Raw genomic sequence first — 13091 nt, forward strand, 5'->3', positions numbered from 1 at the left:
CTACTATATTATAAAATTTCTATAAATCAACTAATTAAATTATATTTAACTATAGAGTTGAATATAAAACCTGGTGTTTGAAAATTGTATAGTTACTAAAACTACCATCCACATAATAAATATAAAAAATGTTCGTGTGCCGATTCCAATTGAATAATATTTCTATGGTCATATTATATGTATATGCGTGCTTATGTATTGTATGCAAATATATTATTACTCCGTACTGTTTTTTAAACTCGAATGATATTATGTACTACTTTAAATGCCCAGAACTTTTCAACTTTGAAAATGTCATCACAAAGTATGACGTAACTGCGAGGAAGTTTCATTTCTTTTGTTTCACGATATCACTTAAAAGTTGAGTAAAAAAGTAAAAACCAGACTACGTGGGGAAAAATAGCAACCACTTTTAGAATCCAACATATTAAAATTATACACCATATTATTCAGTTATTTTCAAAACGTAATATTACCAAATTATAATGCTTGTAACTTTTTATTGTAAATTCCTTTTGTTCGATGCAATTTTCTTGGTGACGTTTATATGTGTTGACAAAGACCATAACATATTTAATATTTATATTATTATTATTAGAAATACCTAAGTAAAATTTTATTTTTAAATTAATATTTTAATTGATGTTTACATAAAAGTATAGAATGGAGCTTAAGGTATTTAATTTGAAAAAAAAAAACCATTTACGGTTTTTTTTTTTTGTTTGTTTTCAAATTAAACTATACGAACCCATTTGTAATATACAAATATCACGACTAGTGTTTGTAATGTTTAAAGAAACATACATCTGAATCCATAAAATTTCTATACATATTTTTGAAATATATTAAATTAAATTTATAAAATCAATTATAAAAAGAAAAATCACCCACATACTCGTAAATTCAAACGTTAAGTTCTTTTAACAAAACGGCACTCGAAGTATTTGAAGAAAATGTTATACTTCTAAGAATTATACTGGATTTAATTAAACGAACTTAGGTTAGGCACAACAAAATAAGTATCAGTATAACTAACCATTATACATATAAATGTTTTGTAAGCTTTTAGATTGTGTATTTTAATGATGAAACATTATAGTTACCGTTAATTAATTGAGCGTACAGTTAACAGTTAATAAATATTTGTATATTTCATGAATTCTATTTATTTTTGTCTTTTTTATCAATTCTTATATTTACTTGAAAACTTGGACCATTATCGTTTAATTTAAGTAATTAAAGAAATAAATTGCATATTATTATAAGTATTAATTACATAAGTAAAAATTATTTTTGGATAAGATTATAATATATATTATGTATTTATCATGAACTAAGACCATTTTAGTTATTACACATTACATGTACAAAATACATAGAGTTATAACAAGGAAATTACATCGTAATAATAAAAAATAATAATATCTAATCTTTTATTTTTTGTTGATGTAATGACTGATAGATTTTACTGAGGTTAAATTTATATTTATTTTGAATTACACTAAAATACAAGTATCTAACGCGAAAGGATAACTTAAAGCTATTTTAATTATTTATTAATCATTTTAAATGAATACTGATATTTTATGTCTCTCTCTCTCTATATACATACAATTTACTCAATTAAAAATTGTATAATAGAAATGATTAAAGCTTATCATACTATTAATATGGTGCTGTACACCTACTGCATCATTGTTGCGATTTCATCGATTTTAACAAAATCCAATTTTAAACATTAAAATTAAATATCACTGTGTACCTACTTACAGTTATTTTAGTTTATCTGCTTTTTAATTCGTGCGGTATTCTAAAATAAAACGTTCGTTTTGATAATAAATATATGAATAGATAATATATTTTTATTACGCGTGTAATTAAAAACAACTTGTTACCGTCGCATAGCAAGATAAACAAATTGACGTCCTGAATAAATCTGTTTACATTTCCTCCGGGCAATCGGAGATGAGATACTTAAGTAAAGCGCTTGAGGGAAGTGTTTTAAATCCAAACTCCACACGCGCGCGCTCGCACACACTAGTTATATTCGCATATTATGTGGTTTTGATTTGATCCCGATAACCTTTGCTTTTGATCGTGGATTTCGTTGTTGTTATTATACGTGCATACGACGGTGGCGGAATGACACGAAAATCACCCGAGTGTTATATTTAAAAAAAAAAAAACTAATACTATAACTGTTATACTAACATTATTATTATTGCTATTATTAAAACCTACCAACTCCCCCGTTTTTTCAGTACACACAACTCTCTCTATACCACATACACACGAGCGGCGGACCACGCCATACACCTCTCAGTCAACTGACCCTCTTTTAACCACGCGTGTGGTCCGCACTGGTAGATCCCTTTTTAATGCAATAATTATTATAATCCATCGGCTATACGGTCGCTATTTCGCTAATACCTAGAAATTAATGTGGTGGTCCCAAGGTGAACGCGCACAGGGTTCTAGCCGGATTTATGCGTTTGAGGGATATTTAAAATCCCGAATTATTGCCGGATCCGCGACCGCGCGCGCGAGTATACGGAGCGGTCAGCGGCGGACCGCCGTAAAGCGATGGTGACGGTGTACACGAGCGTGCGTGTGGGTGAAAGGAGGGGAAACGGGATTCAATTAGAAAAATAAAACGTCGTGTAAAAACTGTGTAATCCGAAAAGAATTCATTACAAACGCTTGGCCAGAATCGAGGGAAAAAAGTCGATTCCACGCTGCGAGTAATATAATATCGTAATACACATTAACGTGCACCGCTTGTACGTATACATATAGTGAGATTCACGTATTAAACGTCGAATCTCGATCAGACATATCGTAATCCCTCTTGTAGGCAGAATAAAAGCAATTATATATTGCGCACAGCGATGTATTATTATTTTATATAGCATGTAGATCGATTTTGTTGATAATTCGTTTGGAATGGCAGAGATTCTGTAAGCAAAGGTTAGTCTCAAGTTCTATTTTATATTGTTCATCCGAAAAATATTATATACGATACAATTCTATATAATTTCATATTATCGTGAAATATTTTTTAAGCGTAATACACATTTATTTTACGATTGAGTAAGATTCGTATTTATACGGTAACTGTTGAGATTTAGTTTGTAATTTGAAATTTACAAAAGGCAGTACGCCTTTTGATGAACAATTTATAACTATGCACTTGGCATTATTATTGTTACCAAAATAGTTTTTCGAAACAATTTTAAAAATGAAAGTACTTACTTAATATAAGTTAATTAAAATGTAGTACAAAATTAAGTTTTGTGCTTACAAATATATTTTATCAAAATTTAACGATTTACCGAAAAAGCTACAGCTTCTCTAAAGAAACCCAGCTTTGTATAATGCATGGTTCATAAAAAATTAAAATCAATTATATTTTGTGTTCGCGATACGTGTTGCTGAGCAAGCAAGCAAGCAATTCTCAAAACTATGTACCGTGGTCATATTATATTTAATGGGTTTATACTTTATACTGAACCGTAAGCACACTCACAGTGTATAATATAATAAATATTAAGTATACATACATAATTATGTAATGTAATAATAATATTATTAATTTATGTGTATATAGAAACGTCGGAGCCGTTCAGGCGTCTAGCCGGCTACTCGGCGCGTGCGTATTAATTATTCTGTATTCGAAATATCGCGAGTGAGACGTTTTCGACACAAGCGAAAGAGCGCCGGAAAGAATGGCGCCAAAAATACCCTAAGCCGCCGGTAATTCGTTCCGAGCAGTGTAATTGGCAATAAAATATCCGACTATTCTAAACGATATGTACTTACGAATATACATAAACGCACATTCGAATAATAATGTTTTAATCCGGGCGATGAATAAAACGAGGAAAAAATCACTATGTACATTTTGAAAATCGGATGACGATGTACACGTCGTGCATTAAAAAATATATATAATTTGACACTCTTATTTATAAAGACGGAATAAATGTTTAAAAGTGATTGGGACGCGTTCGAGACGTTTCGTTCACACGCCTAATGTAATACCTAGTACGTTTTAAAATATCAGCAGTGTATACCGAACCATAGATGCACGTACACAAATATTACGAAAAAACAGTTTTTGGCGAGCTAATAATACTATGGATCATGTGCAGTATGATATCAGTGGTTTAATGTTATAAGAAAAGCTTTAAAAAATTCAAAAAATCAAAGTTGGAACTCACGTCATGTTCGTTATTGCTTCATTGCTGAACTTCGGTATTCCGAGAACTGAGATATTAAATTTGAATGCAATTATAAAACACTGAATTCAAAAAACATCTCTGAGCAGAACGCTTTCATTTCTACAACACTATTCTCTTTAGTTTTCCGTAATATGGTTATCGTTCGAGATTACCTCTATAATAAATCGGCGTTTCCGTTTAGGCGTGGCTGTTATGACGTAAATAATTTTCGGCAGCCATCTTTTTGACCTGAGACATTACGGAATTGGCCGTTTTAGCACGACGATATTTCAGCGATAGTTGTTTATAATACATATAACATTGTATATTTGTATACCGCATCAGATTTCTTCTTCTCATGTTTAATATGATTGGTATATAATATATTATAATATTTAAAAGTAATTCATTTTAAATAAGTATACGAATTTAAATTTGGTTTTTATTTAGGAAAATGTGTGCTAATGCGTTTTAACTATAATCAGTACAATTTTGATTATTATTAATTTTAAATATGTAGCCTTTTCTTTTATGTTACTTTTAATTTTTGTAAATATATTATTAACACTTTTGAACTCGTTTGAGAAGGTTTTGTAATATTTTAATGATTACTTACTTATATTTCTATACATTTTAATCTTCTATTAGCAGCTCTAGGATGTTTAGTCATTAAGTGCTCAGCATTTAAAAATTTGTCTTTGGATTTAAAATTTTGGTAGGAATCAAAATATTTGAATACTTAAAATCACGGAGTATTAATTCAGTTCACTAAAAAGGTGTCAACATAAAAATGTATAAGTAAAACTATGAACAACAGAGTAGGACAAATACATTGATATTAACAATAATTAAAAAAGAATCATTAAAGCAAATAATTAAACAATTCAAATTGGAAGATTAACTATATTTTTGTAAATATCAAAACATTTAGTGTGTATATCGTTTAACAATTTTGTTATCTCTTGCAGACATATTAAATTGTAGTAAGATTTTGTTTTTTGTAGCGAGACAAATTGACATTAAGCCAGCAAAAGCTTCGTATTTTCTGTTTTAGGAAATACGAAGAAGAGATAACACATAAATATATTTTTAACCATGTACATTTTTAAAAGTGTCTATAATGTTTGAATACATATATTTTTCTTTTAAAAATTTTCAGTCAAGATGAAATGTTCCATCAATGGATTGATTTTTAATGCTAGATATTGCTAGATAACTACCTATTCAACACATCATAATTTTAACTTTAACTTTTATACTTTAAATTGTAAATATATTTCGTAGTTTATTTTATGTGATGAATTTATTTTGATATTGTTTGGTCTATACTCTATAATATTGCAACTAATAAAGCTTTTTGAAAACTCTGTGACTAAACGAAATGTTTAGTTTAATGTCAAGCCATTCAAATAAATTAAAAATTTAATTTTAATATTTGGTTAAATAATTAAATTAAAAACTGTATGATGATGATTATTTAATTTTTATTAATAATTACCAATTTGAGTTGGCGTTACATAATTTATTTTTACTTCGCTTTTCTTGTAGATTTCAATTAAGAACCAAATAGACAGAATAATAAATATCCACTTTATATATTTTAATTGACTTTCAATGTACGGTGCTTTGTGACAGCCGTCGTTTGTTTAACATTTGTATGTGACACAACTCATTCATGGTTTCAACAAACTTTTTCTATATAAATGCTAATTCATACTATTCAATCATAGTTAATAGCTACGCAAAGAGCATTCGTCAATAGTGAAATGAAAATTTTCATAAATGTATGTTCAGTAAGTACACTGCAATACAATAAATAATTAAATATTACACTATTATCTTGTATTTTTATTTTTTTTTTGTTCAAACTAAAATGTTATGAGCACACTCTGCAAAATAGTTAATCATTTAATAATCGATCATGTAGATTTTTTTACCACATATCTAAGTGCTCGTATCTTTTGTCGTGCAAATACATGTACATCGTTTAAATCTCTATACTTTTGATACAAAATTATATTTTTATTAATAACTTGATTAAACCATATATATTAACATCACGTACCATAACATGTTGTTTGCTTGGTTTTATTTAAATTTATATACACCTAATGCAAATTGTATTAAAAATATATCTACATAAAGATGTTAACTATTAATAGTTTTAATTTATAAAATGAATTAAAACTATTATGCCATAAATTTATCTTTACACTAACATAATAATATAACGTACATTAAATATATTGAGACAAAAATATAAAATTTGAGTAGGTAAGTAGTTTGTGAATTTTGTTTAGCTATTAACTATTGTTTTATAATTAGGTATCTTAAAAGACAACACACACTAAAAAAAAAAACTATGCTTAAAAAGCACTTTTATAATGTTCAATATATATTATATAATATGCTATTACAATATTATAGTTTGAATACAAAATAACAATATTATTCGAGTTTATGAATTTTCAAGATACTTTGGAACATTCAAATGGAATATTATCGAATATCATCAAAGTTGTATTGTTTAATGAGTTCTGCAAGTCTTCGACACTGAATATCGCTTTAATACATAACATATACGTGCGTTTGAACGTATTTTGAATTACAAAATGGTTATAGTATTTTCGTACATGCGCTTAGAAATAAGTTCAAACATCTGAAAGTTTTGAAGGTTAGAAGTTTGATCATATACTGTAGTAGTAAACATTTTATTTAATATATATATATATATATACGAAGTACGTGGAAGCTCTGTTTATCGAAGTAGGTTAAAAAAAATATTGATGATTTATCATAATAACGATATATTTTTATATTATTAAATATTATATTGATGTACGTTTCTAGCAGCATGTAACTGATTGCTTTCAACAATAAAAAGAATAGTTGTTTTTCTCAATACATTTTATGGTTCTTTTTGATCACGTCTCTCGTATAGTGTAATATTGTCATCATTATTATTTATATATAAATTTTATGAAGAATTGTGATATCTGTATTTTAATTTGTACAATAAGCACAAGTGATAAAATAGAATAAGATGAAATAAAATATTATAAATTAAATTAGATAATATCATGGAGATTAGCTAATTGGTTAAAATATATTGAAGAAACTTTATAACGTAAAGCAATTTGAATTGAAAAATCAGAAAGTCACCGCGTTAGATTGAGAATAGAATTTGAATTATTAGTTGGAATTTTTGGTTTTGTGCAACTTGAGAAAACACTGAAGAAGAGTAAAGATAAGGGGATTTAAAATGAATTAAAATTCGTTAAAGATTTAAGAAGTGAGATTTCATTGTTGGTAAAAGGAGCATAGGATTTGATTTGAATGCGGTGATCCTCTGTTACATTTGCATATGGACATGGTTTTGTCGGGTTTTCATTTGCTGGTTGTTAATGATGGTGTTTAAGATTCATGATGGAGTTGAATGGAGGATGTTGTTAACAATTTCGATTTAAGATGTTGTGCTTGTGACTTAGTTTTTTAAACATAGTGCATTTGTTGGTAGAGGTCTAATTTGTCTATAAGATTCAGAAATTTTGTGTATGAAGTAGATGTATGATTTTTTATTACAGTTGGACATATGCATAATTGGTTTAAATGTAGCTAATTTTATGCTAATTTTAATGTGGAATTTTCGTACTTTTTAGATTTCTTATATTTTTATTTTTACGTGTAAAAGAGAGATAATGGAAAAACATATCATTATCGCTTGCATTAGAAACGATATTAACTAAGAAGAAGGGCAGTGAAGTGTTTTTTGCATTTTTTTTTTTTAAATTAAGCTTTAACAGACAAAATTTATTTTGAAAGATTTGATACATACACCAGAATTTTTCGTTTGGAATATATACACAACATGACATAAATCTAAAGTCGTGTAAAACGCGTGCGCAATATAAGAATATTTATGTAGAACTGATTATTTTTATATAAAACATTATTTTCATAATGTGCTAATATTTTACTATTTAATATACCAGTCGCACCGCCGTGTTTGACCGTCGGAGCACGTCTTAGAAATCTGTTTTATCCCACACTTTAACTTCCGCTTCCGTCTGATATGAACGTCATAGTGCTGTCGTCATGTATCGATACAGTTTAACGTACTTTAACGGAAAACGACTACGATGCATAAATATTAATGCAGTTTTCGATAAAATATTCTTAAATATATATATATATATATGTATGTAAGTATTACACTGATATTACGTATAGGTAATATAATATTATTTTTTTGATATGTGAAATTGTTTTGCCGTTCGTCTCACATTCAATCATACTACCTACTCCGTGTACGGTGTACCGGCTGCTTTTCAAAGCTTCCTGCTTGGGAATTATACAGTTGAATCGCTCCTCTCTGTTCTTGAACGATGAATAATGTTACCATATTAGTATTCTATTTTTGTTTTGTCTAACATTTGCGGGATGACCTTATAGTACTTGACTGAGGTGGTCGTAGCGATGCAGCTGGTGGTGGCGATTTCTGCCACGGAGTCAACAGAATACGGGAATAGTAAATGGGAAATGTCATTGGCACGACAGAGAACACCTAATGGTTTATATTATATCGTAATTATACGGTTAAGTATTGGCGTTGCGTACTCTCATTCGTTGTCACAACGAAATAACATCGCAGTTTGTAGTGCTTTGGACGTATTGTGAAATTGCTGCGTAATGACGAGGTATCCACTTATATAATTTTTACATTGTTTGTGATTGAAATAAAAAGGTGTTTTCGTACATTGAAAATCGTATATAAATTATTCGTGCAAATTTGTTTCACAGATATATTTTTGAGTCTGAAGGCACTTCTTTGTTTTTAAAAGAAAGTATGTTTTATTTCACAACATTACTAGATGATTACTAGTTTAGAATTAGATATATAATTTATAGGTAAAATAAAATTGTTAAAAACCAATAACTTTTTGAAAATCAAATTTTAAAACATTTATAAATATCATGGAAATTTTGAAATAATTTTGCACTTGTTAAAAATGAATAAAATTCATAACAAACAAAGATTAGAAGCTTACTAATATTTGATACAGAATTATTTAAAAAATATAAAATAGTCGTTTTACTAATAAAAAATAAGTTACCAACAGTAACATAAATAAATTATAAAATACCCTTATAAATAGAATCTGACACTAAACATCATTTTTCGTATATGCAATTATTTGACACGTCCATTACATTTGAAACCTACTATACAGCAGAATGATTTTTATATTTAGTGGTGCATAAATATATACTTAATTGCAGTAAATATATTATATTCGACTAAGCCAGTTAATTAAATTCGTAAGTAGAGTTAATTAATTTAACGGTAAATGTATCATGATTAATTAATAGTATATAATTTACTTAAAATAATATAATTTCCCAGTTAATATGTTTTAGTTCATCATATAATTGATATTATTTCAGAAAATATTGACTTGTTTATGAACACAATTTTTTTCATTTTCCATATGAAACTTTATTTATATTCAGTAAGCAAAACTTTATATAATTCTCCGATGACTTTTTTGTTTTTACCTTTTAAATATTTTATTAAGCCCAAGCTTATATTGTTAGTGGTTTTGAAACTTTCCATTAAATTTTAGTTTATGATTTAATAAATAATACCCGATTTTATAATGCATAGGTCAAAAATTCAATTATATATTACCATAAAAGAGTATTCTTCATTTAAAAAAAAAATGAAATAACTATTAAACCAATATATTTTTATTTTATAAACAATTTAAAACTATTGACGATATATTATACAATATCTCATTTTTACTTTGGAAATATTGGTTTTGGTTATATGATAAGTTGTCTGAAAGAGTTTATAAAAGAAGCAAACTTTGTTTTTATTAAACCCTTAAGTAAATAAATGCCTAAATATGCTATAAATTGATTTTTGTAAACGGAAATAGTAGTGGAAAAATTATGTGTTTAACGTACACGACAACAACGGAATTCCCTTAGGTGAAAAAAATATGATGTATTGGATCTGTGGCGGAAGTTTCCCTAGAGCTAGTGTTCGTGGTTCGTGCTACATTTTAAGGTATGGAATATCTTGCTTTTATAGTTGAAAAATGTCAAAATATCGTCAAGTTTACAAATGCGCTTTTGGGAGTGTTGTTGACTTTAAGGTTAGTTTACGACTTTTATTCATAATTTTTAAATAGCAATAGAATTTCCCTAACCACACATGACCTGCATGGTGAGTTCAGTTTTTCTTTTCTTGTTAAACGTAATGTAAATTAATATTGTTAGTAGCTGCTTTTGCTGACATTCATACTTATGCTTCAAATGAAAAAAAAAAATATATAATATTTTTAATAATTTATATTACAAACCAACTTATTCTTATATAGATAGTAATTCATTACATTAAAACCTGTTTAAAAAAAATCTAAGCTTACAAGTTATTAAATCTAATTTAATTAATTTGTATAATATTATATATATGATTTTCCACATGCTGTTTTTGTTGAATGTGATACATTAAATATGTTTCATTTTTCCTGCTTAAACACAAATATTAACAGACACAACGAATTACAAAATAATTTTTTTCATAGTTCTGTTTTACATACAGACAAAATTTGTGAAATTAACTATAGTTCATAACTCGACTCAAATTACTTTAGTAACTTACACATAGATATTGTATAATATACATCCACACTTATTGAGTATATAATTTAAGTTACGATAACCCAAGGCACAGTTGTAATTTTGAGGTAGAAAATAACCATTTATCTCACTTTAAGTTAATTTATATGCAACGCGAATCCCAAGAATGTGACACAGTGTTAAAATTTTGAAACCGTGTATATACTTAAACTTTTAATATTACTGGTTATCACAGGTAAAAGTTATTCATTTAAAGTGCTTTGATATATCATGTTATAAACGACATGCAGAGCTTTTTGAAGATTATAGTTAAATATTTATTTATATAGTATATTATAATAATAATAATTAAAAAAAAAAGTATTTTTAATTTACGTAAGTTTCTCTTTCACATATTATTATGTAAATGTAATTAGTTAAAATACTGTCTCATAATGCTTAAACATATGTATATATATATATATATACATATGTATTCACTTAAAGAAACTTTATAAAATCTATTAATTTTTTATTATGCCTAAAGAGCATTAAACATAATAAAATTAATAGAGTTTTTAAGCATCATTAGAAGATCCCATGAAATGTTAAGACAAGATTTACGTAAGCTATAGCCGTTCATCTTCTGATAATATTTTGTGTATATAATTAATTTGCATTATTATTACATAATAATAATATGTCTACGAAATGAACATAATAATTTATGCACATTGTATTTATATTGATGATAATTCATGGAAATCTTATATAAATAATTGAATGTGCTTAAAACCGCGATTGAACAAAATCCCAATGTGTTTGCGTCACATCGGTAATTATTTAACACAATACTAATAATAAGATAGGTATTTGTATTTTGCGTTAATGTTATTTAAAACTGAACCGTATACTTAGCATGACTTTTTGAGGTAACAACGTCTTATTAAATAATAATTATTAACATTTAGCTATATTATTTGAGTCGAATTTTTATTTTTTATTTCATCAGTGTTTTGAATTTTTTTTTATGTTTTTAATATTAATACAAATATAATAAAATATAAATTGTTTAAACAATAAAAATTATATAAAACTAATGTGATTATACATAATTTGTTAAAAGTTTATAAAAAAAGTTATACAAAAAATGATTTTTTTTAGATAAGATTAGGTATTTAGGTTTAATAAATAATAAACATGAGCTTTTGAGTTTTTTAATATTGAAAAACAAGTTTGAATTATAAACGATTTGATAGAAGAAACCGTTTACTGATAACGCTACTTAAAATAATTTAAGAATATTCAATGAATATTTAAACAATATAAAATGTTTATTATAGTATACTATATAGTTATACAATTAATTATAAATGAGCTGAAGTGAATAAAATAACAATATTATTTAATATTACAGTAGTTATTTTCAATTTTTGTTTTAAATTATCCCTAATTATAGTGTTAATTCGAAGAAAGATAAAATTTTAATATTGAATTTTCGAAAAAATTCAGAACTTTTACGTTTGTAATGTTATTAACATCACGTGATTTCAGATGGATATAATAATATGTAAAACGTCAGTTTTGTGTGAAGTGTACAATAATGAATATAATCGTATTACCGTACACGCATTATTATTTTTATTAATTTTATTATTATTACTATTATTATTATAGACCGACTTTTATATATCTGTGGAGTTACGAAATGATGATTGTCGGATCGTGGTTTAAAAACGCAATTTCCTCTCGGCCAAACGGATTTGTACGTGTACCCGGCAACACGTGATTTCAATTTCCCATACGGCAGGGTAGGTAGTAGAACTACTATTATAGGCACATATGCGTGTGTTCCACGAATTGTCATTATGCGGTCGATGAGTATAACCATGTTCGTCTAGAATATATGCTTTCTAGAATGTACATGTATATATTCGTACTAAAGTTGCAGTATAAAAATAATATAGATAATATATATACCTTTAAATTTATGCTATAAACTGGTAGAGTTTTTAGGAAAATAAGACTAAAAATATGGTGCAAAGCAATATATTGCTTTGATATTGTTTTATAAATCTAATTTTTATAGTAATACGTTTGTGTATATTTGACTTGTTCAACCAGTCAACACAAATGTTTGATGTCAAGTTAAAGTCTAAAGTTGAATATATTTAAAAAAATAATAATTTATATGTGTAATATTATGTGTCTTGAAATGATATATTCTATTATTAAATTATTTTT

The 13091-nt window shown here is 26.8% G+C and overlaps 1 long non-coding RNA gene across 1 annotated transcript; it reads right to left on the reverse strand.

Annotated features, from left to right (window-relative positions):
- Window positions 1–6781: 6781 nt before the first annotated feature.
- On the reverse strand, window positions 6782–8514 carry LOC126550290 (uncharacterized). The gene is made up of 3 exons (XR_007604345.1): window positions 8434–8514; window positions 8210–8354; window positions 6782–6879 (listed from the first exon to the last, which is right to left on the reverse strand). It is a non-coding gene; the product is annotated as an uncharacterized LOC126550290 (long non-coding RNA).
- Window positions 8515–13091: the final 4577 nt, after the last annotated feature.

Source organism: Aphis gossypii, chromosome 2, assembly GCF_020184175.1.
Source record: "Aphis gossypii isolate Hap1 chromosome 2, ASM2018417v2, whole genome shotgun sequence".
Lineage (NCBI taxonomy): Eukaryota > Metazoa > Arthropoda > Insecta > Hemiptera > Aphididae > Aphis > Aphis gossypii.